Raw genomic sequence first — 26,825 nt, forward strand, 5'->3', positions numbered from 1 at the left:
GTCTGTATATCACAATTATTATATATGAAGAAAGCCAAAAGGACACTTGCCTGTAAAGCAGCTGACGTAACGGTAGTCACACTTCCCAAGTTTTGGAGTATAGTAGTTTATAGGGCCACATCTCTATTAAAATCTTTAATCTTGATCAATTGCATGATTAAGAATTTTGCTCGTGCTTAATAGCGCGATTGAAGTTTGTTTATTTATTTATTTATTTCCTACTGCAGCTCCTTGTGAATCTGGGCAAATCACTTAAATTTCCATTGCCCCAGGTACAAAATAAGTACTTGTATATAATATGTAAACCGCTTTGATTGTAACCTCACAAAGGTGGTATATCAAGTCCCATCCTTCTTCCCTTCCCTAAAGGGCTGATAATCTTCCTCCCTCTCTCCTGTCCCCCAGATCCAACATATCTCCTTTTCTCTTCCCCCAGGTCCGTTATCTCTTTCTCTATCCCTCCCACCTATTGCTCAGCACCTCACCCTCCCTCCCCTCCACCCTCATGAGTAGCAGCACAAACTTGGTGGTGAGCAACACAAAGTTCTTTTCCTGGCTGCTGGAGCTTACTGCGTACGCAATAGCCTCCAATGGTGACCCCTCCAGTTCTGCTTGCAGGTCTGCAGCTCACTCCACTCCCCCCACTCAGGGTTTGGCATCTGCTCCCTCTAAATTCCCCCTCTTCCCCCTAGTCTCCCTTGGTCTCTGGCAGTGGCTGCTTGCAGCCAGGTCTGAAGCTTTCTCTCTGACCCATCCCGCCCATGCAAAAACATAAAGTGAAGTCAGAGAACAGGCCAGAGGGAAAGCTTTGGAGCAGAGTGCAGGCAGCATATGTGCACCACTGCCACTGCTGGGGAACAACAGGTAGGCTGATGTGTGGGGAGTGATGTTGAATCATGATTGGAAGGAAATATGCTGGATCATGCTGAGGACAGGGGTTGGGAGAGAAAGAGAGCAGAAGAGTTGTTTGGAGGAGACAGGAGATGCCGCAGCGCAATTAAATTCTTTAATCTCGACCGGGTTTTTTAATCGCTGTTCGTACATAGGGGTCCTTTTAGAAAGCTGTGGCAAAAGGGGGCCTCACTGGCATCAGCACGTGTTTTTGATGTGCGAGTAAAAGGGAGATCTTCTCTTTTTTTAAAGAAATGGCAATGCGGTAAGTGAAACACTTGCCACATGTCCATTTTGGGGAGGAGCACTTACCGCCATCCACCGAGGTGATGGTAAGGGCTCCCACTCTAATCTGGCAATAACTGAGCAGCACGCAGCAGTGCCCAATTAGTGCCAGGTACACAACAGCGCTATAAAAACAAAAATATTTTTGCAGTACCAGAAAGTGCGCATGCTGGGGGAGGAAACTACCGTCAGGCTGCTGTGGTAGTCTGGCAGTACTTCACTTTTAGCGAGCGGTAAGCCCACATTGGGCTTACTGTCGCTTTGTAAAAGATCCCCACAGTTAACTTGCTGCCTTACCGGTATATCAGGAAATGAAATAAAAGTGGGAGGGTGACCAAGGATTCCAAAGACTGAAAGGATATATAATAATAAAGACGTTTATTGAGGTATAAAGACTCAACTTTAGATCCAAAATTGAATGCTTTGCAGAAAACCAATGTTCAACCAGCGGTGCAGAGTCAATTTTCCTCTTGATACAGCTCCTGTGTTCGATGATTCTTGTCTTAATAGCTCTGATTGTTTTGCCAACATATAGCTTTGGGCACGGACATATGATGATGTAGATCACTGATGCAGTTGTACAGTCTGAGGTATGATTTAGCTTAAAAAGTTTAAAGTGACGGGATGACAATAAACTTTTTAAGCTAAATCATACCTCAGACTGTACAACTGCATCGGTGATCTACATCATCATATGTCCGTGCCCAAAGCTATATGTTGGCAAAACAATCAGAGCTATTAAGACAAGAATCATCGAACACAGGAGCTGTATCAAGAGGAAAATTGACTCTGCACCGCTGGTTGAACATTGGCTTTCTGCAAAGCATTCCATTTTGGATCTAAAGTTGAGTCTTTATACCTCAATAAACGTCTTTATTATTATATATCCTTTCAGTCTTTGGAATCCTTGGTCACCCTCCCACTTTTATTTCATTTCTTGTTGTTGTCCGTGGGGCGTCTAGAGTTCTCCGCCTTCTGGCGGATATTTTTTCTCTATACTTACCGGTATATCATGCTGTTTTTTGGATCAACATGATACACTACACAGCTCATAGTCAGGAGTTCGGCTGAACATAGTACTGTAACAGTGGTAGGTGCCCTTTAGTATAACATTAGAACATTTGAATGGGCTGCATCGGCATTGCCACGCAGCAGCTGCTACAACAGCTTTGTAAAAAGAGGGGGGGGGGGGTAGTAAATTACCTCACTAGTTATTCCCATCTCTAGATCATTTATAAATATGTTAAAAATCAGTAGTCCCAGTACAGACCCCTGTGGAACCCCACTATCTACCCTTCTCCATTGAGAATACTGACCATTTAACCCTTCTCTGTTTTCTATCTTTTAACTAGTTTTTAATCCACAATAGAACACTGCCTCCTATTCCATGACTTTCCAATTTCCTCTGGAGTCTTTCATGAGGTACTTTGTCAAATGCCTTCTGAAAATGCAGACGTACAACACTGACCAGCTCACCTTTATCGACGTTTGTTCACCCCTTCAAAGAAATGTAATAGATTGGTGAGACAAGATTCCCTTTCACTAAATCCATGTTAGTTTTGTCTCATTAATCCAACAAAGTCTTTTGTTGTCCCAAATTGACTATTGCAATTTGATTTTTATTGCTTGCCCTAATTCTACCTCGAAGAAATTTAGAAAAGTTATTCAGAGAATTGTTACCCCACATTTCGATTATTGTAATGGGTTACAAAATGCAGTCACAAGAGTGTTGATGGGAAAATCTAGATTTGAACTTATTACCCCTGTTCTACAAGAGCTACGCTGGTTGCCAATTGCATGAAGAATTAAAGCTTTATGTCTGATGTTCAAGTCTATGCATAAACTTGTGCCCCTTGTACTGTCATCAAAAATATATTTTTATCAGCCTAAATGGCCGTTAAGTTCTGGTGCACAATGCTTTTTTGAAGTAACACCTTATCACATGATTAAATTGGAGGAGCATAGAAGAATCTTCTATGTTGCGGGTCCAATGCTGTGGAATAAAATCCCAAAATGAATTAAAGAAATTAATGTTTTGAGAGAGTTTAAGAGAGAACTTAAGACATTGCTGTTTGTTGAAGCATATGGGTGATTTCAGCTTGTTCATATGAGAAAGTACTCTCTGTAGTGATGTCTGAATATTAGGTGAAAGATATATTACATAGTGGATTGTGTTTGTTTATAATTTATGTGTATTGAACAATTTATAATGTGATTTTTATGAATGTAAACTTTTAATCGTTTATCGTTTATTCATTTACTAGACCGTCACTTATTACAAAGGTAAATCAGAACGGTTTACAATATAAAATAACATTAAAAATAATATTAAAACAGTAGATAAACATACTCTGAAATCCATTTGTGATAGGAAAGCACTACAAAAAGACAACACACACACAGATTTCACAGACTGTAATTATAAAAACATTAGTAAGAACACAAAACTAAAAAGTTTTTTTTTTAGTTTATCCATTATTTCTGTTTTAAATGTTTGTTTCAACTGACTCTCGAAAAAGATATGTTTTTAAAACTTTACGAAAATGAGTATAAAAATCCTCAAGCCTAAGTTCTTTAGGAAGACAATTACAAAGAGACGGAGCTAGAAAGAAGAATGCTGATGTTCATGTTGATTCCCATCTAGCTTTGGATGGAGAAGGAATTACAAGTCTATTATCTATCAATGACCGAAGTGTCCGAGTTGGAGTATAAGGGATAATAAGATTAGACAGATATGATGGACTGAGTGAATAAAAAGCTTTGTGTGTTAATGTCAAAATTTTAAATTTTAACCTTGCTTCCATTGGAAGCCAGTGCAATTGATATAATAGTGGAGTAATCCTGTCATATTTTGACGCTCTACAGATGATACGAGCTGCTGTATTTTGTATCATCTGTAGGAGTTTTAAATTGAGCTTTGAAAGACCTGCATACACTATGTTACAATAATCTAAACGTGATAGAATATAGGCATAGGTTAAAGTACGCAGGGATGATTTATCTAAAGAATTCCTAATCAAGTATAATTTACGTAGTTGATAAAAAGATTTGTCACATCGGAAATTTGCTCATTAAAAGATAAAGAGAAATCAATAATAATATCCTTGCTCTAATCTGGAATAAATTTTGCTTAAAAATGATGTTAAAACCGTTTCTGTGCTGAAACCTTTTCTAAAACCTGATTGTCTGGGGTGTAATAGATTCTTCGTCTCCACGTAGGATTGCAGTTGTTTAAACACGACTGTTTCCAATATTTTAGATATGCATGGTAAATTGGAAACTGGATGATAATTTCCCAGAGACTGGGGATCTAATATAGGTTTCTTTAATAATCCACCTAGAACAGTGGATAGTGTGGAATAAAATTTTTTTTTAATAAATAAATAAAAGAACTATTTAGAATATAGCCGTGAGACTGAGTTTTTCCTTATCTAGTAATGATCATGTTTCAACATATCTAATCTATTTACATTGGCTTCCATTTGAAAGTAGAGTTCTTTTAAATTTTATTGTATTTTGTTTAGAATTCAACCTAGTTTACCACTTTTATATATGTATGAGATATTCTGCTTCTCTCAGAATACTGGATATTCTTTGCGTAATATTTACTACTAGTAAAAAAGGCCCGTTTCTGACACAAATGAAACGGGCGCTAGCAAGGTTTTCCTCGGAGTGTGTATGTTTGGGAGAGTGTATGTGAGAGTGAGTGTTTGAGAGTCAAAGTGAAAGTGTGAGTCCAATCCATGCTCCTCTGTCACCTGGCCCCTCCATTCATCCCTATCCAGCAATTCCGCTGTCTCCCTGAGGCCTGCCCTGAAATCCATATGCATCCATGGCCATCTGTCCCCTCCATTCATCCCTATCCAGCAATTCCCCTCTCCCTGAGTCCTGCCCTTCCAATCCATGCCCATCCATGCTCCTTTGTCACCTGGCCCCTCCATTTTTCCCTATCCAGCATTTCCCCTCTCTGCCTGAGGCCTGCCCTGCAATCCATATCCATCCATGGCCATCTGTCCCCTCCATTCATCCCTATCCAGCAATTCCCCTCTCCCTGAGTCCTGCCCTTCCAATCCATGCTCCTCTTTCACCTTGCCCCTCCATTCATCCGTATCCAGCAATTCCCCTCTCTGCCTGAGGCCTGCCCTGCAATCCATATGCATCCATGCCCATCTGTGCCCTCCATTCATCCCTATCCAGCAATTCCCCTCTCCCTGAGTCCTGCCCTTCCAATCCATGCCCATCCATGCTCATCTGTCACCTGGCCCCTCCATTTTTCCCTATCCAGCATTTCCCCTCTCTGGCTGAGGCCTGCCCTGCAATCCATATCCATCCATGCCCATCTGTCCCCTCCATTCATCCCTATTCAGCAATTCCCGTCTCCCTGAGTCCTGCCCTTCCAATCCATGCCCATCCATGCTCATCTGTCACCTGGCCCCTCCATTTTTCCCTATCCAGCAATTGCCCTGTGTCCCTGAGGCCTGGCCTGCAATCCATATCCATCCATGCCCATCTGTCCCCTCTATTCATCCCTATCCAGCAATTTCCCTCTCTCCCTGAGTCCTGCCCTCCCAATCCATGCCCATCCATGCTCCTCTGTCCCCTGCCCCCTCCATTCATCCTTTTCCAGCAAGTCCCCTGTCTCCCTTCCATGACCCCCCCTTGCATCCATGCTCCTCTCTCTCCCATGTCCCAGCCTGGGCCGCCCTCTTCTTCCCCCCCCCCCCCCCTCGCATCCATGCTGTCGTTTCTCCCCTTGCCCTCCCGGTCCCATTGTTTTTCTTTTGTGGCCACCCTCTTCGCTCCCCCCAACATGGTTTTTTTTTTTTTTTCTTGTTTTTAAATTTACCTCCGTGGCGGTTCCGGCAGCGAAGCGTCAGGGAAGGAGGCAGTGCTCCCGACGTCTAGGTTTCCCTTCGCTGTGTTCCGCCTTCTTTTGACGTCATCCTTGACGTCAGAAGAAGGCGGAACACAGCGAAGGGAAGGCTAGACGTTGAGAGCGCCGCCTCCTTCCCTGACGCTTCGCTGCCGAGCGTTGCGATTGGTTGAGTGTCATTGCTCCGCCCTCGACGTCATCACGTTTGACGCGTGGGCGGGGCAGACACAATGCGATCTCACCCCCTTCACTTTTGGCTAACAGAGGCTTCATTCGAACGTTGGAGGTGCGTTTTATATAGAGAGATTTTAGTTTTCCTAATAGTAGAGGTAAGAAGTCTAAACAATTGACAAACTCATCTTTTGCATATCAAGCTGATAAATTATGGAAGTAACTTCCCCCTCAGATCAGACCTATACCTGACTATAAACATTTTTACTTAATTAGTCATAGTAGTAGATTTACGTCCGGTATTTAGAATCTGCTTAGGCATATTTGCCTAACGTGCATTAATTTTAGGTGCAATAAATAGAATCAGGCCCATAGGGGGAGATTCTATATACTGTGATAAAGTCACATCCAGGATAGTTGGGTTAAGGCAGTGTCAGTTTGAAATACAAGTCCCAGAAGGCATTGCAGACAAGGAGCCAGGGGGTGAGATGAAGAACCCGGACTGGACTCCTAGCTGCAATACGGGAAGACAAGGGTGTAAGCTGGAAGGATGTGTAGATTGGCTGCCACTAGGGGGAAAGAGAGATAGGAAACCCTGTGTGCAGGAGCTCATCATTAGTCTAATGCTCAACTCAGCTGGTATGGGTGTGGGGGAAGCTAATGGAAGGAGAATGATTGGTTGTGGTAGCAGAAGCCAGGGATTGATTAGGCAGGTGGGAAGGAGTCCCAGGTAGGAGAGAAGCAGAAGGAGAGAAGCAGTTGCAGGCTGAAAACCCTTGGGTAAGAGAGGTCCCTAAAGTACTGAAGCAGGCTGAAATTCCTTGGGTGTGAGGAAGTCCCAAAAGTATTTGCAGGCTGAAAGTTCTTGGGTAAGAGAGGTCCCTAAAGTTTTGAATTTACCAGTGAAGTTGATGCAGGGTGAAATCCCTTGGGTATGAGAAGTCCCTAAAGTATTGAACTCTCCTGAAGGTAAAGAGAGTAGAAGGTAGAAACTGCTGCTTTGTGATTTAACTGTGATGATGAATTGAATGAACTGCTTCTATTTGGAATTGAACTACTGTTTATTGTGCACTGGATAAAGAGCCCAGACTGGAGCTGACTGTGAGTCAGTATTGAATCCTGATAAGTGCTGATAGCCTATTGCTTAAAGGGAACTATTTGCTACACACTTTCAGGTGGCTTATATGTGCTTAAGATTGAAGGTGAATGCTGCTGTTGGAACTGTGTATCAGGTCTACTAGAAACCTGCATGGAATAAAGTCCTTAAGATTGAAGTTGCTGGTGGACATTTACTTCTTGACTGTACCAGGAGCCTGTGGCTGGAGGAGATTGTTCTATCCTTGGCTGCACTTAGAGGTACCTGTTTACAGTATGGTGCCTAAAAAATCAGCATGGAAATCAATGCCGACTAAGTGTATTCTATAAGTGGTATCTATATTTAGGCACGGTATATAGAATAAATTTAGTTGATATTTCAGCATCTAAAACTATGCGCCTCCATTTACACCAATGAAAATGTGGCATAAATCCTTGCATGTAGATTTAGGTGCACTGGGCCATATTCTATAATTATGTGTGTAAATTTTGGAACGCCCATGAAACACCCATTTCCCTGCCCATAACCACACCTCTTTTTGCCTGCGCACGTTAGAAGTTAGGCATACTGCATTACAGAATGCGCTTAGTTGTGCACATAAATTCTAATTATTGCCTATTAGTGGTCATTATTGCTTGTTAAGAACTGTTATCAAAGCTGATTAGCTTTTAAGCTAATTATGTTATGCTTATTGTTATAGAATACGCTTGCATTTTGGCACGGATCTCTAGGTGCACTATATAGAATCCAGAGGGTAGCAGGCAATTGCTGCTTGGGTTTTTTGATTGCTGTTCTTTCATAATCCAGTGTGGTGTGCACACTTGCACATGTAGGAAAGGCCCACTGCCTCCAGGCCCAGGCACTTTGATAGCCATTATCCAAAGATATTATAAAGCTCAACATTGGGGTAGAGAGTTGCACAAGAACAGAAATCTAACCCGTCCCTGCAAGAATCTAACCCGTCCCCAGCCATCTCAGCCAGAATTTATGGTACCTACAAAAAATGTTATGTTATGTTATATTATGTTATGTTATAAATCCTAATAAATAGATAAAAGTATGGGACAGCTTCCAAAGAGTGCAAATGTGTAGCTGGGTTAATAAGAGGTAGAGGCAAGCTTAAGAACATAAGAATAGTCATACTGGGTCAGACCAGTAGTCCATCTAGCCCAGTATCCTGCTTCCAGCAGTGGCCAATCCAGGTCACAAGTACCTGGCAGAAACCCAATTAGTAGCATCATTCTATGCTATCAATCCCAGGGCAAGCAGTGGCTTCCCCTATGTCCATCTCAATAACAGACTTCCTCCAGGAAGTTGTCCAAACCTTTTTTAAACCCAAATTCGCTAACCATCATTACCACATCCTCCAGCAATGAGTTCCACAGCTTAACTATTCTTTGAGTGAAAAAATATTTCCTCCTATATTTTTTAAAAGTATTTCCATGTAATTTCATTGAGTGTTCTCTGGTCTTTGTATGTTTTGAATGAGTGAGAAATTGATTCACCTCCACCTGCTCCACACCACTCAGGATTTTGTAGACCTCAATCATATCCTCCCTCAGTCGTCTCTTTTCCAAAGCCCTAACCTATTTAGCCTGTCCTCATATGAGCTCTTGGATCTTCTGCATCTGTAGCTAAATTTAACAAGACATTTTTCACACATTGCCATAGCCAGAGAGAGGTAAAGATGCTGGACTAGAAAGAAAGAGAGAGGAGAAATGTGGAGATGCTGGACTGGAAGAGGAGAAGAGAGAGTGGACATGCTGGCCTAGAAGGGTAGAGGAGAGGAAATATGGTTTGTGGTTTACTGAAACTTACTATACCGCCTACACTAACGCTCAGATCTAAGCAGATTTCAATCTAAAAACAAAAGTCCACAGGAGGAAAGAGAGTGGCCTAGTGGTTAGGGTGGTGGACTTTGGTCCTGAGGAACAGAATTTGATTCCCACTTCAGGCACAGGCAGCTCCTTGTGACTCTGGGCAAGTCACTTAACCCTCCATTGCCACATTGAGCCTGCCATGAGTGGGGAAGCACAGGGTACAAATGTAATATAAAATAAGCTACAATAACCAATAGGAAAGAAAATCACACTCATCTTGTAATAAATGTTGTTTTAATTAGATTTTAAATGATGCGAGAGGAATTAATATGTATGTGTTGGGGAATTGCACTAACCTGCACTGCATAATGTTTAAGGAAATATACTCAGAACATAAGGACTAGATTCTTAATCTCAAGTACAGAGCAAGTTTACTTACAATATTGTACAGGTAATTAGTAATTTATCTTCAGTTTATGGATCTTATACAAGGGAAATGTGCCACAAGACAAATATTGTTAAAAAGCCTGAATTATGAATTATGCTGGATTGATATGAACTCGCTCTGATTGAGGCTCAGATGTATACTTTCTGATGCTGGTTGGAGTGGTAAAAGAGGTCTTGTCTCTGTTGCTTGATGGTGAACCTTGCTGGAAGAGAAGTCTTCTATTTGCAGATTTAATAGTGGAACATGGAAGACATTTTATCTTGGGTGTGTGGAGTCCAGCGAAGGTCCAGAGAGGGTCCAGAGAGAGAGAGAGAGTCCAAAGAGAGCGGGTTCAGTGAGAGCCCAGTTTTTACCATTCTTGTTGGGTCATAAGAGTTGGTCATGTGTGGTGTATTAACCCAATCACAACTCATGGATATCTGAAACTCCTGGCTGAGCAGCTACTGTGGTACTCCCCAGAATGTACTTGACAAGATTAAGAGAGTCATTGTCTAGGAGTTCCAGGTAGATGGTCTTGCTTTTGATATATCCAGCCTCTTTGATTGCTGTCAATATACAGATCCTGTTCTTGGAGAATGGTGGTGATTAACACTCCTGTATCCACCCAGCCTGCTTTTGTTACACACTGGTTGACCATTTAACAGTTCTTTTTGTTTCAGGCTTTCATGGTCTGAAGGAGGAGGATGGGACCAGATATGCTTTCTGAACAAGTCACATTCAAAGTTTTTACAAAACATTTTTATGTTTCTGTATCCAGCAAAATTAATAACCCTGAAAATTTATCATATCATGCTACAATCCATGAAATGATCAAACTCAGCCAAAAGAAAAAAGAGAAGGAAAAATGAGAGAGTCAGAAAGACCAGTGGGGACATGAGGGAGGCAAGGAAAAGCAATGGACCCAGCTGTCATGGTACTCTGAAATCTTATGTAGGATTGAAAGCTTAATGGAAAAGATATGTTTTAATTGCAGACAAAGATCTTAAAAGAAAATTCCGCACGGATGTTCAGAGGGAGGAAATTCCAAAAGAAGAGGGCCGCAAAGAAAAAAGCATGACATCTGGTAGATTCCAGCTGAGCAGATTTGGGGTTAGGAAGTACCAGATGATGATCATTCATAGAGCGAAGAAGATGGGGAGGAGAATATGGAATGGTAAGAGTTGCCAGGTAGTCAGGAAGACTAATCCTATGGGCCTTAAAAGTGAGAATTAATAGTTTGAATACTATGTACTTCTCAATAAGGAGCCAGTGACAGTTTTGAAATAGCAGCGAGACATGATCAAATTTCTGAGTGTGGCGTGGAGGGGCATAATCGAATGTCGCCGGCCAAATAGATCGCCGGCGATCTATGTTGGTGGCGGCGCTACAGCTGGCCTGAACCGTATTATTGAAAAAGATGGTCGGCCATCTTTTTTTTTGATAATACGGTTTAGCCCGGCCAAATGCCTTGGAGTTCGCCGGGTTTGAGATTGCCGGGTTTGTTTTTCAGCGATAATGGGAAAAAATGCTGGCCATCTCCAACCCGGTGAAATCCAAGGCATTTGGTCATTGGAGGAGCCAGCATTTGTAGCGCACTGGTCCCCTTGACATGCCAGGACACCAGCTGGGCACCCTAAGGGCCAGTGCGGTGGACTTCAAAAAAACCTCCCACATGCATATCTCCCTTACTTTGGGTGCTGAGTCCCCCCCCCCCCCCAAAACCCACTACCCACAAATGTACAACACTACCAAAGCTCTTAGGGGTGAAGGGGGCAACTACATGTGGGTAGAGTGGGTTATGGAGGGCTTCCATTACCAGCACAAGTGTTACAGGTAGGAGGGGTGGGCCTGGGTCCGCCTGCCTTAAGTGCACTGCGGTACCCACTAAACGTGCTCCAGGGACCTGCATACACGCAGGCCTCTAGGACTTGTTGCTGCTGTATAACCTTGGCACACCAGGTGACACCTGAAGACTAATCTCTTTGAAAAAGTCCTTTATTTGAATAAGCATGTTTACTCACAGTTAACTGCAGATCAGAGGTTGTGCTCCCTGGTACTGAGATTAGCAGTAGGTCAGAGCTGGCAGAATGGTGTACAATGACCTCTTTCAGCCACATTCAAGGTAATAATGTTCTCTAACGTGGGTAACACATGAAAGGGATCTAAAACTGGCTTACAAAAATGGCCACTACCTCATGGACTACCGAAAACAAAACAGGGCACACTCTGACCCAGTTAGCAGGGGGGAAAAGCACCATGGGAGTAGAGCCCAGTACCCTACACCCACCACAAGGCATTGCTAATGTGACTCTGCAGGGCACCTAACAGAAAAGGTGTCACACTCACCCGAGAGCCACATCGCAACCAGGGAAAGGCTGTCGGAGGATACAACACTTTCTGCTGTCATGGAGGTGGGTACGGCATTTGAGGCTGGCATACAGGCTGGCAAAAAAGGTTCTTAGTTTTATTTTTTTAGTATGGGAGGGGGTTGGTGACCACTGAGGGAGTATGGGGAGGTCATCCCCCATTCCCTCCAGTGGTCATCTGGTCATTTGGTGCACCTTTTTGAGGCTTGGTCGTGAAAATAAAAGGACCAAGTAAACCCGGCGATATACTGCTTATCGCCATTATTTTTTCCATTATCGCCGAAAGCCGGCCATCTGGTAGCCACGCCCATGCCTGCCCATGTCCCACCTTCGCTTCGCCACTGACACGCCCCTTTGAACTTTGGCCAGCGACGCAATGGGAAAGCGGCAATGTTGCCAAAAAAGCGGCTTTCAATTATACCGATTTGGCCACTTTTCCGAGATCGCCGGCTATCTCCCGATTTATGTCGGAAAATGGCCGGTGATCACTTTCGAAAATAAGCTGGATAGTAATCTTCTCTTGAGCAGGGACTGTCCTTCCCCTTGTCTAAACTTGTACAGCGCTGCGTAACCCTGGCAGCACTATAGAAATGCTAAGTAGTAGTAGTAGTAGTAATTTTGTATAGATTGGAGTTTTTTTAAGGGCTCCTTTTACAAAGATGAGCTAGCATGCACTAAAAGCTAAAATGCCCATTATATTCCTATGGGTGTCTTAGTGTTTAGTGCAGACTAATTTTTAGTGTGTGCTAAAAACACTAGTGTGCCTTTGTAAAAGACCCCCCTAAGTTAGCAAGAGAACAACCCAATTATCCAACCTAAACAGGACCGACCTGTTATTAGATAATATGGCAAACAATGATAACCCCTCAAACAATGGAGAAACAAAGGCAATAAAAGCAGGATCCCGGCTCACAACAGTGGTAAAAGTAGGGTCCCGGGTTCGGAAAACAGAAAGAGAAGCCTCGTGATGTTACCAGGGGTCTGTTGGATATACCGGATGGTTGGATCAGTGAAGGTCGGATAATCAAGACCGTATTGTACATGATATTACAATAACCTAGCCTAGTGACTAATAAAGAAAGAATAAGAGAATGAAATGTGTTAGGGTCAAAATAATGTTGAATCGACCACATTTGCCGAAGAAAGAAGAAACTAGTCTTGCATATCTGAGGAGAGAAAGTGAGTTGAGAATCAAGAATAATTCCTAAATAATGAAAAGAATCTACAGGTAAGATAGAAGTCCCCCCAAAAATGTAAAGTAATAGTTGGAATAGGAAGACCTCCAGTAAACCAGCAGGCCACTGTTTATTCAGGACTAATTTGTGCTCAAAGAGGCAAAGGGGTTGTGCTCAAAGAGTTGTGCTCAAAAGACTCATTTGTGCCAGTCAAGCCAAGTGATGACAAGTGAGATAGTAATAATGAAAGATTGACTGGATCAAAGTCTGCAGAAAGATCGAGTGAAACAGCGAGTACAATGTTATCCTTGTCGAGATGGGAATAAATCTCATAGAGGTGTATTGGGAAGTGAGTGAAAGACAGAAAGGAGTAAGAGGCTGAGAAAGTAGTGAAAGAGGGGAAATGGGAAGGCTATGGAAAGGGTGAGAGTGAGAGGCTGGAAATGAAGTGAGTGAAAAAGATGGAAAGTAGGTGAAAAGTAAAAAGAGGAAGACAAAGAACTGGCAGGTGAGAAGCAGGGTGAATTTTGAATGGATAGAGAAGCAGAAAAGAATGAAATAAACAAGCTAAAAAGGAAGGGTCAACATCAGAGACAGATGTGGGGTAAGAATGAAAGTATACAGGAGAAGAGACAAGAGTTAGAAAAAAAGCAGAGGAACGCAGAAAAAATACTAAGACTAAACTGAATGGAAATATTAAATGCTCAGACAAGCCTTGTAATTAGACTTTGTGGTTCCATGAAAGGCGCTGAGGTCACTGGTTGGGTGGAGTGGGGTGGGGTGAGAGGGACAGGGGTATTTTTCTGGGTATAAATGTTGGAGTGACAAGCTGTTTCCTGGATATTTGTTGGGTGGGCTTGTTTGTGCTGCAGTGCTGCTGGAACTGTATACATTTTATTCTGGCCCTGTATTGGTTCTATTGATTCACTCTAATAAAGATCAGTTACTAAAAAAAAAAAAAAAACTACTCAGACAACAAAGATAGGAAAAAGTATTTCATTCTGAATTTATTAATTGGAATATGTCAGTGGAAATGAGTATCTCTGATCACATATTGCTTAGTACAAGCAGAAATGCATTTCAGTTTCTATTTCTCCAGTGTTGCTGTACTGAAGTCAGACTCTACGACTTCTTGAGGTTTCCAGTTGTTTTTTCGCCTTCATATCTTACTCATCTGTGGTCCCTTGCTTCATACCTGTTGAGTGTCTATCTGTGTTTTGCATATATGACCAAGGTGCAGTATTCTACTAGCATGTAGTTTCTTTGTAGAAATCTGTAGCAGTCCCATTTGTTCTGTTTTAGGGCCATTGATAAGGCTGTTGCTCTTTGAGTCCAGGGATTTAGTGCTGTTGTGGTACAGTACGGTTCGGAGTGACTTTTTGCATAGGTTTGTGCATAATGTTTGGCAGTGAAGGGATTGTGTGTTGGCGTTACTGAGGTGTAATCAAAACTTTAATCTAATTTACTCCTAAGGAAATTCTGCATTGCTATGTATATGGATGATATAGTTTTACTGTCATTTAATCTGCCTCTGTTTTTTTGTGTTCTTATTTCAGTATATTTTTGCTTGTTTTGAATGGGCTCTTGACACCCCATGCTGCATTTTTGTACTCCCAAGCATTTGGTATGTTTGGACTTGGTCGTACCTAGTCCTTGTTTCCTCCACACTTAACATATTTACATTATCTCTCTCTCTCTCTCTCTCTCTCTCTCTCTCTCTCTCTCTCTCTCTCTCTCTCTCTCTCTTTCCTATTGATTCTTAAGAATGATGATATCTGTAACTCTATTTATGGTTTTTAGTTTTACATCAACATTCATTTGTGATGGTGCCTGTACTCTCATTTTTAGTCACAAGATTTATTCCTTGATTTATCTGAATTCACTATACAGTCTTGAATTGTAACTTTGATTTGTTCTCCTTTTGATATAGTCTTATTATAATTTAAGTTTTGACATTTTATGTGATGGTGTTTGTATTTCTATATTTATTCTATTGCTTTTTATTTATAGACTGTGTGTGTTTCTTATCATTATCATTTTCATCATTCATGTTTCTTATTATGGTTTTATTATTTATATTTTTATATCCTTTTAATATTTGGTTTTTATGTTTTTAGACCCCTGAGGAAGGCTTGTTGCCGAAACACGGACCGTGTAGGGTACTCCAATAAATTTTTCAACGCTTTTACTTCTTGTTTGGGCTGGTCATTTGGACTTGGTTTTGCTTCCACCCCTTGCTGCTGTGTTTTCTTCTTCTCTGTGGAAGGTGTGGACCCCCCTCCCTCTTGGTATTCCAGCTTGCGACCAGCAGTGCCAGAAGTCCTGTGTTGTTCTCGCAAATGTAGAGAACAGAGCAGGATTCAAGGGCCATGTTGATCGCATGCTAGAACAGCAGTGCCATGCAGAAAGGCCGTGGCAGCAGCAGCATTTGAATCAGGAAGAGCCCATCCAACAATGATTGTGCCAGCTGGGACAGACGGAAAGAGATTGTGCCGGCTGAAAGATAAGGAAAAAAAAAGGTTCTGGGACAGCAAAGGGCTAAGAAAAAAATGGGAGAGGGAGAACTGGATAAATAGAGCACATATGGAAAGGGCAATAAGCTGGAGGAGACAAGGAGTAGGGATATATGTGTATGGGGGGTGGGATCTGTGGACAACAGAAGGTAAGGGGATATGTGGAAGGGGAGATGAGGGGTAGCAGATTAAAAAAGAGCTAGAGACAACAGAGGGTAAGGGGATGTGTGTGTGTGTGGACAGGGGAGAAAGCTGAAAACAACAGAGGGTAAGGGGATGTGCGGAAGGGGGAGATGAGGGGTAGCAGATGTCAGGGGGCATGTTAAGGGTGGGATTTGGGAGCACCTAAAACTTGGACTTTTTTCAGGCATAATGGAAAAAAATAAAACCACCCAGGACTAAAGACATTTTGAGTTAGACCTGTTTTTTAATAAATAATGCACAAAAAGGTGCCCTCAATGACCAGATGATCACTGGAGAGAATCAGGGCTATTGTAGTGGTGTACAGTTGAGAGTAGTGGATTTTGGTTGGATTTGGGGAGGCTCAGCAGACAAGATAAGGGAGCTGTCAGGTTCAGAGCCCGCGGGGCCGGGCTGGAATCCCCCGGACTGGAGGACACAGGACTGGAACACTGGACTGGAATCCCCCGGACTGGAACACCCTGGACTGGTCCGTACAGCTTCACCTGCACTTAGCCACTGCTCCCCAAGGGTTGAGCCCCTGGGTTCGAGTGGCCGGCAGGACTTACAGGATGACACCGGATGACATAGGGACCAGGACTGGAAACAGAAGTACTCCTAAATCTTAAACTGACCTAAGTGCTCCCAAGCCCTAAACCAACAGAAGTGTTCCTCACAGTAAACTAACAAAAGGACTTCCTAAGCCCTATACTAACAGGAGTGCCCCAAGGCAATGACCTAACAGGAGTGCTACTCACTGCACCAAAAGGAAAAGCAGGGGAGCCACAAGGAAGAACAGGGAAGCTAAACACATAAGCTAATAAAGGTGCTTCCTAAGCACCAAACTTCAGCAGACCTAACACAGGTGCTCTGAACACCAAGCTACAAAAGCTCTACAACTCTAAACTAACTAGGGTGCTCCCATGCACCAAACAACCAAAAGAGCTCCTAGCACTAAAAGGGAAGACAGGGGAGCCACTAGGGAAAAAACAGGGAAGCTAAACACGTAAGCCAAAAGTGCTTCCAAAGCACCAAACACAAACAGCAAAGACTGCAATGCTCCCAACAGCACAAACACCAGAAGTACTTCTAACAGTCAAATCTGCAGTGTTCCTAACAACACCAAACCCTGAAGCACTTCTATCAGCAACAGAGCTTCCAAAGCCCTACACACAGCAATGCTACCAAAGCACCAAGAGGGAAAAGCAGGGGAATCACAAGGGAAAAGGAGGAAAGCTAAACACACAGTCACCAGTGCACACTGCACTAACACTAACCTGGACCTTTAGCAAAAGCAAGCGGGGAAACTAGACACAAAGTCAGACGTGCACACTGCACCACCCTACCTAAAGCAAACATTGCAAAGGCCCTGAAGGGAAGATCACCACTTCCTTATCAAGGCCCTCCCTGATGATGTCACACTCCCTAGACCCAGGCAGACAGCACACTGAAACCCAGAGAGGCCCAACCCATACCAATGCAGCACCGTGAAGCACTTGAAGCCAGTACACCCAAAGAGAGGTAGAGCTAATTCAGTCCACACACACAGCTGTAGTAAAGTGAAACAATTAGAGTCATGCTGCTGGAAGCTGCCAGCATAGAGAGAGAGAGCTAGCTCAGAAAGGACAGACAAAAGAAACAGAAGCCAGCTAAGAAGCTGACCCCCAGGAAAAAGGTAAGTTTGAGAGGGGTTCTGACCACAATCATAACAGGAGCAAATGGGAGATTTTCTTTGAAGTCTACTGCAGTGCCCCCTGGGGTACCCCACTGCTCTCCTGGGATGTCTGGAGGAGCACTCTACTAAAAATGCTAGCCCCTCCTATATCCCAATGGCTTGATTTTATACATTTTTCACTTGAACGTTTTTTTTCTTTCAAAAATGGTTTCTAAAAACATACAAAGCACAAAACCTTGTTTGAAATGCTATTTTCAAAAAAAAAAGATAGATGTTTTCCTTTTTTCAAAAATGACCTTCTTTCCTATTCGTATTTTTGGACGTTTTGTGCAAAACGTCCAAAGTCGGGCTTAGACATCATATCGAAAATGCCCCTCTATGTTTCTCAAAATGTATTACTTTGCCAAATGGTTCCCATCCCCACTACTTAGATGAATCTGATTTGTTCTTAGTACTCACACCATCGCTACCCATGTACAGTTTTCACATCACAGTTGTCTTCTCTTCACTTCCTCCCTTCCAATTGTATCTTAAAAGTAATTGCCTCCTACCTCCTAGTCTTCCCTTTATAGGAGCTGGATTGTAACTTGGACTCCTTGTGTGGAATCTCCTTTCCTACCCCATATATTTTAATTATTTAATTTACTGTAAATTAATTAGATATTTTATCTGCAGTATATATTAAATAAAATTGAAATGTGAAATGTGACAAGGAGAATTTGAGTGGTTACACCCACATTTGAATCAAAGTAATGAGGTAGTAGTAAATATATTAAACTCTATCAGATCACAAACTTTCACGCAGACCCTTAAGATAGGGTCTAGCCTAATTAGCAGATTTGAGTTGTGCGATACCGTTGGACAATTGCTATCCTATATAAGTAATGGCAAAGGACCCTTTCATATCTGTTTTGGAAATTGGAGGTAGTTTACTAGAACCCTAATAAAAAATGAGAAAAATATTCATAATTAGTAAGTTGGTGCTGTCAGAGCAGCATGAGAAATACTAAATAAAATTCCTGCAAAAAATGAATCCTGAATGCTCAGGGCGTGCAAATTCATGCTCTAAAAATAACTCTAGCCTAGCAATGCAGTTCAGTTCACATGATTCAGAGGCTTAACAGGGGCTTTAGGGAGATTAGTCATGACCAACCTGCTAATGATATTCAATGACACAACTTACTATTTATTAGACGCCTTCAATGCATCATTCCCTGAAATAAATCTAACTACTGGTGACAGCATACAAAAATCAATGTACCTCCTATGGGGAAATGCTGTAGGTTAATTCTCAAATGACCTAAAGGAAAAAATTCATTCATAGAGGTGCAGAAATAAAAAAACAACAACAGTGTAGTGTTCTGTGCAGAATGAATCCTTATAAAGTCTCACATACTGATGAAATTCTACAAAATTCTAGAACTTTCAAAGCTAGGCCTTCAAATATTATTAATAAGAGCTTGTATTTAACAGAGCTTATTTTTCCTCTCCCCCACAAAGCAGTAGCATCCCTTTTTTGTTGTTCTCTGCTTTCAAGACCACAGAAAGGAGGATGTGCTATATATATATATATATATATATATATATATATATATATATATATATATATATAAGTAAGCCAATGGAAATGCACAAGGGAGATTTGTGGGCTCATTTTCGAACGAGAAAGGCGCCCATCTGTCGACACAAATTGGGAGATGGGCGTCCTCCCAGGGTCACCCAAATTGGCATAATCGAAAACCGATTTTGGGCGCTATCAAATGCTTTCCGTCGTGGGGATGACCAAAGTTCCCAGGGACGTGTCGGAAGCGTAGTAAAGGCGGGACTGGGGCGTGCTTAACACATGGGCGTCCTCGGCCAATAATGGAAAAAAGAAGGGCGTCCCTGACGAGCACTTAGCCGACTTTACTTGGTCCATTTTTTTTCATGACCAAGCCTCAAAAAGGTACCCAAACTGACCAGATGACCACCGTAGGAAATCGGGGATGACCTCCCCTTACTCCTCCAGTGGTCACTAACCCCCTCCCACCCTAAAAAAAACTTAAAATATTTTTTGCCAGCCTCTATGCCAGCCTCAAATATCATACCCAGCTCCATGACAGCAGTATGCAGGTCCCTAGAGCAGTTTTAGTGGGTACTGCAGTGCACTTCAGGCAGGCGGACCCAGGCCCATCTCCCCCTACCTGTTAAACTTGTGGTGGTAAATGTGAGCCCTCAAAAACCCAACACAAACCCACTGTACCCACATCTAGGTGCCCCCCTTCATCCCTTAGGGCTATGGTAGTGGTATGCAGTTGTGGGGAGTGGGTTTTGGGTTTTTTTGGGGGGGCTCAGCACACAAGGTAAGGGAGCTATGCACCTGGGAGCTTTTTCTGAAGTCCACTGCAGTGCCCCTTAGGGTGCCCGGTTGGTGTCCTGGCATGTCAGGGGGACCAGTGCACTATGAATGCTGGCTCCTCCCATGGCCAAAGGGCTTGGATTTGGTCGTTTCTGAGATGGGTGTCCTCGGTTTCCACTATCGCCGAAAATCGGGGATGACCATCTCTAAGGTCAAACTAAATGTTCATATTTGGGCTTCCCCGTCTGTATTATCAAAACGAAAGATGCCCGCCCATTTTCTTTCGATAATACACATTTCCACGCCCCTTCGCGGGGTTGTCCTGCGAGGACGCCCTCAGTAAACTTGGGCACCCCGTTCAATTATGCCCCTCATTACCATACTGGTAGCCGCCTTAACTGACAGAGAATATAAAATGTAAATTTTGCATTTTTTAATATTCTTGCAAACATGCCATAAAATAGTTGTATTTCTGTACTAATAGTAAGCAAGGATTAAGGGGTCAGTTTACTAAGCCGCTCTAGTGGCTTAGTAAACCCCAATGTAAAAGTCTAATTTCTTTTTTTGTTTGTTTGTACTTTGTGACTTTCTAGTAGTAGTTTAAGGTAACCTACATTCAATATACAGAAGATATTTAATTGTCCCCAAGCAGCTTACAGTCTAAGGTGCCCTTTTACTAAAACATGTTAAGCGCAAATACATGATTAACGCAGGAAAAAGGCTTGTGTTAACACACATTTGTGGCAATTTGCCTATCAGTACATGCTAATCGCGTGTTTTTGGGGGTGGTTTTGCAATTTGTTTCAGGAGGGGGCATGTCATGGACAGGGAAGCATTATCCACCTAGCGCATTCACATTACTGCACACTGAGTGGATAATACAGGGTTAGAAAAGGTCCCAAAAAGCAAACAGATGAACGATCAGCGAGATCCAAAACAGCAAAGAAGAACAGACCAACGTAGTGAAGTTAAGCAAAATATATTCACCGTAGACAAATTAACCCCCCTGTTCAATAAGCCGCACTAGCGGCTGCTGTGAAATAATGCCGACACAGCCGCGCAGCTTAGTAAATAGGGGGGGAGGGTAAAAGCATAACGACATACTCTAAATGCCCAACATGGCCATGTTTCGCCCTCTCAAGGACTGCATCAGGGGCTGAACACAAACCAGCAGGTACAGTTCAGGACATTCACATGTCTGATAGGTACAAAGCAGCACATCAGGGGTGGACTAAGAGTACCCTGGGCACCCGGGTACTAAGACTACTCTGGGCCCCCTGCCATGCTGCTGCCCCCCACCATGTTGCTGCTGCCACCACCAGTGCCCCTGAAACAGCTAAGCGAATCAGAAGACAAAAGGCAAATTGGTTCCAAAGCAATGCAGCTTTTTATTGCTAGCAATGAACAGCACTGAGTTCTCTCTCAGGATACTGTGTGTCAGAAATCATCCGACACTTACATTTATACTTCCCTGCTGGGCCTGCGCATTAGGCCCCCTATACATCACAGTTGACATGCGCAGTACACATTTGTAGTTCTCACATTACACATTTGTAGTTCACAGTACATACACACGTCATAATACTGAAATGATACTGGCTAGGGAAACGAAACTCAGCATCCTGCTCTACATACACACGTCATAATACTGAAATGATACTGGCTAGGGAAACGAAACTTAGCGTTCTGCTCTACACACACACATAATACAATGCTCCTTTCTGGCTGAGGAGATAAGGTTCGTTAGGCACAGAGATGCAGGGTGGGGGTTGGCAACACCCTCCAAGGCCATCTATTCACATAGCATCTATGGGCAGGCTGGTTTCTGTGTGCAAGCCTTGCTGACTCAAATTACAAGCTGTTGATCTAAAGCATCTGCATTCTGTCTCCCTCAGATAGGCATTAAGGCAGCAGGAGCTGATTAAGGCACAATACAAGAGAACTTAAATGCCCAATACATTCAAGTATGGAGTATGCCCCATAAGGGCAGAAACAGAGGTAGTAGAAACAGAGGTAGTAAAAGTCCATCAGTAGTATGCACAGAGCTTGAGGTGGTCTTGTTGGTCTAGTAGTATCCAGTGTTCAGTGGTCCACTCCTACAATTCCCCCCTTTTGATACTTGAACATCCAATCTGGTGGAGAGTATCATCTCCAGAAGCCCTGGAAAGGAAGAGAGAAACAAGAACAGTTAGCAAGGAGAGGCAATAAGAGAGCCCTAGGCCTTTGCGCAGCCGCTGGTTACTTCGCCGGGGTTGAGACGGAGGGTCCCTAGTGGAGTCCCCCCCCCCCCCTTTGTAGCCGGACTTGTGCTGTCACAAAGGCGTCGGCCCGTTGATCGCCTCGGGAGAACAGAGTTCTGCTTCATCCACATCGGATTGCGGTATGGGGGAATACATCTGGAGGGCCATAAGTTGGGCGGCTGCCTGGCGGTCGGCGATGCTTTCCATGGTGGAGCGGAGACACCTGAAGACAAGGGGGAAAGACAAGGGTATTAGTAAGCAGGACAACAAGAACAGGCCACACATGACAAGGATACTCTTGAGACTCCCAGAGGTTGGTAGCCAGTCGGTTAAGGAGGATGTCCAATCCCAGGCGCTGTTCCAGGTTTGGACAGGGACGTGGGCCAACTTTACCATCCGGTCAGTGATCTCCCTGATGACGTGACTCTGGTCATCAATCTGCAGGCAACAGTTGCTGAGATTAAATTTGCCGCACACCCCGCCCTCCTGGGCTAAGAGGTAGTCAAGAGCCAGGCGGTTCTGGTATACTGCGGTAATCAGTTTGGTGTTTTGTCGCGCCAGGACATTAAGTGCAAGGGCCGAGTCGTTAGTGAGTATTTCGAGCACTGCTTGCAGACGGATAATGCGATTCAGCATATAGATAGGGGTACGGTACCCATACGTGCCATCTTCAGCCCATGTGGCCGGCCCATAGTAATGAATGATATGTTCTGGTGGCCACTCGTTGTCCTTCCAGTCTCCTATCTGGACCTTCGGCTTGCTGTCTCGAGGGGACCGTTTACGCTTGCCCAGGGTTCCAGGCCCTTGTTCCATATAGAGAGGTATACCTAACGTCTCGCCTACGCGCAGGGGCAGGAGAAAGAAACTAGGTCGGACGGTGCCCAAGAGACAGGTGCCGTACCAGCGGGCCGGGAGCTGTTCATAGGCCCTGCAGCCGCAAATGTAGTAGTAGCCCTCCGGGGCTATCCATTTAAGGGAGGCGTTTCCCCCGTATGTCCATGTTGTATTCAGAGTAGGTTCAGTCCAAATGGGCACCGGGGCAGGCAGATTGTCCGTTTGCCACCAGGTGGTTCGGCTTCCATTAAACTGAAGGACTCCCGTGCAAGCGGAGTCTCCAACAGGGACGGAATATCGTTTCGAGGGAGCCCGGCTAGCGCAGAGGGTACCTATGATGTTGGTCCTCAGGGCCCACTCATAGGGCCTCGGACGTTGGGAAAAGGTAATGTTGGTGGCGTTGAGGGCGTCCCACATGTGCTGGTGAATCTCCTTCGCTTCCCATGGCCATTGTTCACCCATATCGGTGCCTCCACAGACGAAACAGTTGGCAATTCCTAGGGAGAGGGCAATGTTTTCGGCCAGGTTGAGGAACATGTTCCGAGCTTCGGGAGAAATGGGGAACTTAGTCGCTGCCTCCTCAGCGCGAGCAATTTCGTCGAATACGTCCTGGTACCCGACAACCGTGGTCTGATAGTGTGTGGGTGCCTTCTCCTCAAGGCTCTGGCTGATAGTGATGAAGGTTATAGGGTCCGTTCTGGCCCCATCGATGCCAAAACCCCAAGTTTGTCTCCAGGGGGTCCCAGGTCCCCTTAGCAGCCATTCAAGGAGCACGGTGTTGCCAGAGCCCCTGCGAATTTCACCTAGACCGGGACATCCGGGGTATCCGCCTCCTGTATAGGCACACACTCGTTCCCATCCCGAGGTTCGGGTGTCCGCTGCGCAAGGTAGCCAAGACCAAGGGGATCCATATCTTCCGTCTAAGGTAAGGGGGCAAACATACTTGTGATCATTCTCGTAGGCCTTGCGCCAAGCTAGACTTCCGCACTTGTGGGACCAGGGGTGTCTGTCTATAGCAACACAAACGTCAAAGGTAAGGGTAGCCACAGTTTGGGTACCACCTGCAATAATGCGGGTGGAATTTACGTAATACAGGACGCCACCTCCCTGGACTCCCATAGATCCGACATACTGAGGGAGCCCCACGCTGAGGGTGACGTTGTAGTATCTTGGCTTGACTGGGCTGTGGCAGATAGTGAGGTTGTTCTGGAGGCACCTGTGAAACTGTTGGGGTCCAGTCGGGGTCGTAATGGCACAAACCGGAAGGGACCGGCAACCGCCTTCCGGAGGCTGTGATTGATGAATGAGGGTGGTGACCAGGTGATATCCCCCCTCTATGCGGTGACGTACTGAGCGCAAGCACTCAGTACAGTTCTGGCTCAGGGTGGTGTGATGGCTCGGGACTGAGCAAAGGAGGAGGAGTAGGTTCAGCATCATATATACGGTGGGAGGTATCCGAGCCTTTGCAGTAAGAAGATAATGAGGCTCAGGATGAAGGCTGCAATAAACACAGAGCCAAAGACGCAGTGGGTCCAAAAGCTGAGCTCCTGTTGCTGGGCAGGCATGGACCCGGTTTACTTCCTCGTCAGGGTCAGCCGTAGTGGAGCGTCAGGATGTTGACGGGCAGTCCAAACTTTGGGTGTGCCGCCGGTAGGCGCAGCGGGTTTCAGCCTGGTCCAATGTATCCACACGGGACTTCCTGCAATTTTAACAGCGGTTGGGGTAGTTAGGAGAACAAGGGAGGGCCCTTTCCACTTGGGCTTTAGACAGTCAGATTCATCCCACTCCTTTACCCAGACTTCATCCCCCACCCTAAACTGGTGTGTAGGACTAGTAAGGACCAGGGGACCTACACTCTCAGTGTACTGTTGGATGTCCTGCACTACCTCGCGCAGGGCCTTCATCTGTTTCACTAAGGAGCTCTCGCCCTGTATCTGCAAGGAGTCGGGAAAGGAGGGTAGTGGTGGTGGCCTGGCGTACATCATCTCGTAAGGAGTAAGGCCTGTAGCCTTGGGGGTACACCTAAGATGCAGCAAGGCCAGTGGGAGCAGGTCGGGCCATTTGGCTTTGGCCTCTTGGCATAGCTTGGCTAGCTGGTTCTTCAGGGATCGGTTAGCTCTCTCCACTATTCCACTGCTCTGGGGTCTCCAAGCACAATGCAACTTCCAATCGAGGCTCAGTCTTGTACTGAGCTGTTGTGTAACTTCGCTGGCAAATGCAGGGCCGTTGTCGGAGTTTATCTGCTTGGGGAGGCCGTATCTCGGCAGGATGTGATGGATCAATAAGGAGGTGACTTCTTTAGCCATTTCCGTTCTGGTGGGCTGGGCTTCAATCCATCCGGTGTAGATACACACGGCGACAAGGATGGCTTTATAGCCCCGGGCTGGGGGCATATGTGTGAAGTCAATCTGGCAGACGTGGAACGGGCTAGTGCCTCGGAGAACATGTCCTGGCGTAGGACCGGGCCCCGTTCTTGGGTTGTTCCGAGCACAAGTTGCGCATTGGCTGGAAGCATTTTTGGTCCACAGGGACAGTTTGTTGATGTAGTAGGTCTTCTCGAGTAGGCGCCCCAGGGCGTCCCTGCCCAGGTGGGTGCGGTCGTGAGCCTCCTTGGCCACCGTCCAGGCCAAGGCTTCGGGTATCCATATGCGCCCATCCTGTAGTACCCACCAGCCATTGCGTGACTCCAGGCCCTCTTGCCGGGCCCACTCAGTCTCTTGTGGGGCATAGATGGGGGTCTCCGTGGGGAGGTGAACGACGAGTACGGGGTCAGAGGAATGAGAGAGGTAAGGGAGTTGACTTGCCCTTTTTGCGGCATCATCCGCCCGTTGGTTTCCCCGGGCAATAGGGTCCGTCCGGCCGGTGTGGGCCCTACAATGCATCACAGCTACTTTCTTTGGCTTCCACACTGACTCGAGTAGTTGGCAGATCTCAGTGGCGTTTGCGAGTCCCTTCCCTTCAGCGGTTAGATATCCTCTCTCTTTGTACAAGGCCCCGTGCACCTGGAGGGTGAGGAAGGCGTATTTAGAATCAGTGTAGATGTTAACAACCTTTCCTTCAGCCCACAGGAGGGCTCTGGTGAGGGCAATCAGTTCCGCCTTCTGGGCTGACGTCCCGGGCGGCAGAGCCATAGCCTCGATCACATGGTCCTCAGACACAACAGCATAGCCAGCTCTTCGAATTCCCTCTATTACTTGGCTGCTCCCATCGGTGAACAGGGTGATGCCCCCTTGCCAGGGTTGGTCCTTGAGGTCAGGTCTGCTCGAGTGCACAGTGGCCATTACCTCTTCACAGTCGTGGAGTGGTGGTTCAGGGGCCGGAAGGAGAGTAGCGGGATTAAGGTTAGTTGTGTCCAGGATCCGTACCTCCGGATTTTCGCACAGGAGGGCTTGGTATTTGACCAATCGGGAGTTGGTCATCCATCTGGGTCCGTGGCTCTCGAGTAGGCCGCGGATGGTGTGGGGCGTAGTTACAAAGAGTGTTTGGCCGAAGGTGAGCTTATTGGCCTCGTGTATCAGCAGACAGTCCGCTGCAATACTTCGAAGGCACCCCGGCCATCCTCGTGCTACGTTGTCCATTCCCTTGGAGAGATATGCTACAGGGCGTTGCCAGGTGCCGACCAGTTGGGTGAGGACTCCAAGTGCCAATCCCTTCTTTTCGTCGATGAACAAGTGGAACGGCTTAGTCACGTCTGGCAGTCCGAGCGCTGGTGGGGCCACAAGGGCCTCCTTGAGGTCCTGAAGGGCTTTCAGTTCGTGTTTCTCCCACTGGAGATTTTGGCCCTCGAGTTCAGGTCCTTTCAGTTTGGCGTACAAGTCTTGGGTCAGGACAGCGAAGTTGATGACCCAGATCCGGCAGTATCCAGCGGCTCCGAGGAGTGCCCGCAATTCCTTCTTATTCGCAGGAGTGGGTTGGTTGCGAATGGCTTGGGTTCGGGGGGT

At 45.2% G+C, this 26,825-nt stretch overlaps 1 long non-coding RNA gene across 1 annotated transcript; it reads right to left on the minus strand.

Moving 5' to 3' along the window:
• Positions 1-2,708: 2,708 nt before the first annotated feature.
• Positions 2,709-26,002, minus strand: LOC115462340. The gene is made up of 3 exons (XR_003940824.1): positions 25,887-26,002; positions 11,454-11,466; positions 2,709-2,718 (listed from the first exon to the last, which is right to left on the minus strand). It is a non-coding gene; the product is annotated as an uncharacterized LOC115462340 (long non-coding RNA).
• Between the last annotated feature and the right edge of the window lie 823 nt (positions 26,003-26,825).

Source organism: Microcaecilia unicolor, chromosome 2 (assembly GCF_901765095.1).
Source record: "Microcaecilia unicolor chromosome 2, aMicUni1.1, whole genome shotgun sequence".
NCBI lineage: Eukaryota > Metazoa > Chordata > Amphibia > Gymnophiona > Siphonopidae > Microcaecilia > Microcaecilia unicolor.